Source organism: Gekko japonicus, unplaced genomic scaffold, assembly GCF_001447785.1.
Source record: "Gekko japonicus isolate JY-2015 unplaced genomic scaffold, Gekko_japonicus_V1.1 scaffold1377, whole genome shotgun sequence".
Taxonomy (NCBI): domain Eukaryota; kingdom Metazoa; phylum Chordata; class Lepidosauria; order Squamata; family Gekkonidae; genus Gekko; species Gekko japonicus.
In genome coordinates, this window is record NW_015164227.1 from 479,697 (window position 1) to 485,696 (window position 6,000).

Consider the following 6,000-nt stretch of genomic DNA (forward strand, 5'->3'; position numbering starts at 1 on the left):
GCCCTTGGGAGGGGCATAGGATTGCCAACCTCCAGGTACCGGTAGGTAGAAAACAGTAAATGGCAACCATGGGATATTAACAAAGGGAATAGCACTCTTTCATAGATTTTAAAAAACAGATCAGTATTAATACTAATACATATCTGTACATTCATACAAGAATAAGCATAGAAAATGATTCAGAGCTATTCAAGTCTTTGAGAGAAAGCATACGGAGAGCTAGCCGAATAAGAGAAGATTTCACTGAGTGTGAACATGATGCAAAGAGACAGCAGGCAGAGATGAATGCTGAGAAGGAAAGGATTCACTGAGCCTACACGTATTCTGCTCTGAAGAAGTCTCATGAAAGATGACCTTTATGCTATTTGTCTACAATCCAATATTAGTACAAGAAAGACACAAAGAAGATTTACTGTTTGTAAGAACTTTAGATTATTGGACTGTGCTTGTCAACATTGTGGGATTATTTTCTGATTCTTATTCTGGTATGAATGTACAGAAATGTATTAGTATTACTATTAATATTGATCTTTTTAAAAAAATCGATAAAAGAGTAATATTCCCTTCGTAAATATATCACGGTTGCCACTGAGTATTTTCTACTCACTTATCCCGTGATCTCTCTTTGATTATCCTAACCTCCAGGTGGGATCTGGCAATCTCCTGGAATTTACAACAGGTCTCCAGACCGCAGAGGTCAATCCCCCTGTAGAACATGGCTGCTTTGGAGGTTGGACACTGTGACATTATCCTCTGCTGAGGTCCCTCCTCTCCCCAAACCCTGTCGTCTCCAGGATCCATCCCCAAATCTCCAGGAATTTCCTACCTCAGAGTTGGCAACCCTAGACAGAGTGTATGTACCTCTCTGCCACAAGCTGTCCTGTTCACCATGACACAACCTGAAACCCCCATCTTAGGGTTTCTATTTTTCTGATTTGCAGTCAGGTTTTAAAAAGGTGACGGCAAAGGACGAGATGGTTAGACAGTGTTATCGATGCAACGAATTGAGCAAACTCCAGAGGATGGCGGAAGAGGGGGGCCTGGCGTGATGTGGTCCATGGGGTCACGAAGAGTCAGACTCGACTATGCGACTGAACAATAACAACAAAATTGTTCCGTTTCTGCTTTGGTCACCAGCGAGGCCAGCCCTTTCCCCCCTCGCAGATGGCCTTCCTGTGACCTTGGTGGGTCGGCTGGGCTGCCATGACGAGGGACTGTGCTCTCAGAGCAGAGTCTACAAGTCGGCGACCAGAGGTGGTTCCCACTTCCTCTGAGAACAATGCTTTGTCCTCCAGCTTCGGCGGCTAATAGTCATTTGGCTTCCTTATCTTGCTGGCTTGCTTCTTGATCGTGCACACCAGGTTCAGGGCTGGGCACAGACCAATGTACGTGCTGGCACAAGGCAGCCACAAGGCAGACACTGTCACTTTCTGAACTCGCTGGAGACCACAACCTGTTCCCAGGGCAGTTAGTCACAACATTTGCACACACGGTACACAGTCCTCCCCCTGCCTTTTAAAATAAAGATTCTAAGCAGGACATTTATTTATTGCATTTGTATGCAACTGTATTCCCACAACAACCCTGCGAGGGTCATGGTACACGAAACAGCAACCTCGCTGTCCAATTCTTGGATGAAAGTCCATGGAGGGACTTTTATTATTTAGACAAACACGCTAGAAATGCAGAGCGTGTCATTAGTCCTCACTGCTGCAAACACTTGACATCTGTATGAACAAGTGGGCTGCATCCAGCAGTAGGTTTCCAATAATGGACTCCTCCCACTATAGATTCACCCCTCGTGGTGTTGCTGGGGTTCCCCTGCCTCCCAGGATCAACATTTTGGAGAGTACTCTGGACTACAGCAAGACGGGGGAGGCAAGAAATCCCCATTCTACCTCTGGAGATCCCTTCCCCTGGGTCCAAACCAAAACCTGGCGAAAATAACAACCACCAAAAAAGTTAACACAGGGGATGTATGTGTGCACGGAGGTTTCATGTGACGTGGGGCAGTCAGCCACCTACCAAGCGCTGCATAGTGTTTCAGCTCTCCTCCAAGACGGTGCAAAGTGAATCCATGCAGTTATTTATGAGAGGGCGAGGAGGAATGAAAAGTCTTGTCACGCGGCAGATGTTTGGATTCATCACCCACACTGAGATAGTTTCAGAGGGCAGCCATGTTGGTTGGCAGTAAAACAGCTGGATTCATGTCTAGTAGCACCTTAGAGATCAAGATTTCGGGGGGCATCAGCTTTTAAGACTCTGATGAAGGGTGCCTGAAAGCTCATGCCCCGAAAATATTGTTGGTCTCTAGGGTCCTACTGGACTCAAATCTAGCCACCACAGGTCACACGAGAGGTTTTGGGCCGGTAGAGGGACGGAACGGGGACGCAGCAAACGTGCACGATCCCACAGCAACATCTGGGAATCGTGCTGCTTGTGTCCCCGATCCGCCCCTTCCACCCAAAACCCCGCACCAAAACAGAACCACCTACCTTGGTGGTTCGTCCGAGAAGTGCGCCCCAAGCCCGGCCGTGGGATCGACGGCGCATCCTTGCGCCGGCGCATCCCCGGCCAAACTGCGCATGTGTGAGCATGCGCAGTTCGCCAGCCTCCCCTTCCCACCGTAGCTGTCTCCCCGGCATCTGATCGTGCCGGGGAGAAAAGGCGCCACGGCTCAGGGGATCCGTGGGATCCCGCCGCGGCGTCTCAACTTTGGTGCGGCTTTTAGAAGCCGCGCTTTGAGCGAGTTTTCCCCTGCTGTGTGGCAGGGGCCCCAATAGACTTTCTTATGTTAATTACCCCACTCTGGTTATTTTTAAAAGAAGATTCTGTGCTTTATGAAAACTCAGAACAACACAAAATAATACAGATTCAGGTGGGTAGCCGTGTTGGTCTGAAGCGGCAGAACAAAGTTTGAGTCCACTGGCACCTTTAAAACTTTGTTGGTCTTAAAGCTGCCACTGGACTCAAACTTTGTTCTACAAAATAATACAGATTCCTTCCAAGAGAAGGCTCTGAGCAACCCAGATGCCGAATATGCCCGACACAGGTGAACGTCACTGAGGTTTGCGGGTTGCTGTGGGGCTTTCTTGGTTGCTCACTGGAAAAAAGAGTTTTGGAACGGCTGAGGTTGTTTCCTCCTTTCGCTCCCTTGCCTTTCCCCCCTCTTCTCATTCACACGGAGGCCTTAAATGCTTCGATTATGAAGTAATCCCTGTGGGGTCTGTGACATCAGCACTCCTGCTGACTGCCTGGGGCTGGTCCTCGGCCAGGAACAACCTCTCCCATTGACCAGATGCCATCGCAGGAGCGGTGACGTCAAGGTAAGCAAACAGGAAGCAAGGAAGACCCCACACAGCAACCCAGAAGTACGTCTGAGCAGGCCGCATCCCAGCACAAAACTTCGAGAGAGCCCTTTCTGTCTCCAGGGCTCCCCAGGGAGTAGGCCGGGCAAGAACTTCCTGCTGGAATCAATTCACTTCCTCCTACATGAATAGGCCCAGCGTCAGAGCTGGAACTGGCTCTCAGTAAATACCACGCAGGAGAGCATTAAGCTACCCTCTTCTAATCTTCTTTCTGCTGCTGCTGTGGCTCTCAAGGCCTCCGCCCCTCCGAAAAGGGATTGAAGTTTCACCAGTTAAGGGGGAACAAATTGGAGGGCTGTTGTTGCTATGGTTTTAAATTGTTTTATTGTCCCCTGCTTTTATGGCCCTTGTCCAGGAACAGCCTGAAATCCCTTTTCCCTACCAGGTCCCACCATATCCTGGCACAGGGTTGCCAACTCTGGCTTGGGGAATTGCTAGAGATTTGGGGGGGGGGGTGCCTCTGGAGGGGGGGTATTAGGGAAGGGGTTTCACCTAGAATCTATGATATACTGTAGGTTTTGCCCTCTGAGGTTGCTATTTTCTCCAGGGGAACTGATCTCTGTACTCTGGAGGTAAGTTATAATTCTGGGAGAAATCCAGGCCTCCCCTGCAGGTTGGCAGATCTACATGAGAGGGTCATACAGTTATGATGACCTAAAAAAAACTGCTGCCCCCTTTTTTTATTTGTAACGTCTGGTCTAATGAAGCGTCCTAGTGAACCTGGAAGCTTGCACACTGTTTTATGTCATTAGGTTGGTGCTAGCAAAGGGTATTTCATGGATTGTATTCTCCACCTCTTCGCCTTGCTAAAGGGAGTCACACTACGCATGCTACTGTTGCTAGGATTGCCAACTCGAGGTTGGGAAACTCCTGGTGATCTCGTGGGGGTGCTCAGCAGGGTATAATGCCATAGAGTCCACCCTCCAAAAGCAGCTGTTTTCTCCTGAGGAACTGATCTCTGTTGTCTAGAGATCACCTGTAGTTCTGGGAGATCTCCAGGCCCCACCTGGACATTGGCAAGCCTATGTATTGTGAACTGGGGAGGGGGAGGGCTGTGGATGGACAGTCAGGCTAGCTAGCTTCTGCTGCAGCCCTGGATGTACGGCAGGAATAGAAATCAAGCAGACTGGCCTATACCTTGTACTAGGGTTTTTTAAAAATGTGCAACCAGGCACAAAATGTGCAGATCCAGGGGGAGGAGAAAAAAAGGTACAGTCCCAAAATGTTAAGCGTGCCATGCAAACATCTGAGTCATGCACAACTTATGACTGAACATTATAATCTCCCAAAGCATTTTGTTGATCATAAAATCACCATTCTCCTACAGGGGAATTTCAAAGGGAAATCGCTGAATTCATACAGAAGTTTAACACTCTCTCTGAGCGAAGTCTTAACGGGGACCTGGTTTTTCTTTAGTCACTACAAGTGTTAATATCTTGCATTTCCCACCCAGTGCAGGTGTTGATTATCTCACCTATACATCTGTAACTTCCTCTTGCATCTGCATCCTGCATTAGATCCTACATTTTGACTTCACAACAGTTGGAAGTGTCTCACTCCCATGCTGAGTAAACTGGTTACTATTTGGACTGGATCATGTTTGGAACCGGCTTCTCTTTCTGCCATAGGAGATTTACACTCCTATGCATTCGATGGTGTGAGTACCACCCTAAAACCTATACAGGAACAATTTTGTCTTTAAGGTAGAAGTGGACTCTGGTTTTGTTTGGTATTATGTTGGGTGATGTACAAAATGACCAATGGGCTTTTCCACATGGTCAACTGACTCCTTATTTTCTTGGGAGTCAATCCACAAGCATCGGAATCGGTTTGGGCATGGCTGTTCTGCATGCTTGCCCTCCCTGTGCATTCTCACAGTTGTGGAGTCAGTTTATCTTCTTCTGCATGTGCCTTCAATAAAGAGGGTTTTCAAGGGAGGGTGCCCCCCCCTTAAACACAGCACTAAAATATCAATAAATCACGGTGGTGTTTTAACAATATGCCTACTGTTACAACTCTCCAGTGGTATATTGACATTTTAGTGCTAAAAAATAAATAAATCACTTGTGGGGGGGGGGAGTGGCCTGACCACAACAGTCCAGTCATCGATCAGTGGGGCTAGAGGTGGGTGGGAGTGGGCGGGACAAAGAACAGATTTACACTCCTATGCATTTGATGGTGTGAGTACCACCCTGAAACTTATACAGGAACACTTTTGTCTTTAAGGTAGAAGTGGACTCTGGTTTTATTTTGTATTATGTTGGGTGATGTACAGAATGACCAATGGGCTTTTCCACATGGTCAACTGACTCCTAATTTTCTTGGGAGTCAATCCACAAGCATCGGAATCGGTTTGGGCATGGCTGTTCTGCATGCTTGCCCTCCCTGTGCATTCTCACAGTTGTGGAGTCAGTTTATCTTCTTCTGCATGTGCCTTCAATAAAGAGGGTTTTCAAGGGAGGGTGCTGTCATCACTGGTAGTGTCATCTATGACATCACAGCCCCCCCCTTAAACACAGCACTAAAATATCAATAAATCACGGTGGTGTTTTAACAATATGCCTACTGTTACAACTCTCCAGTGGTATATTGACATTTTAGTGCTAAAAAATAAATAAATCACTTGTGGGGG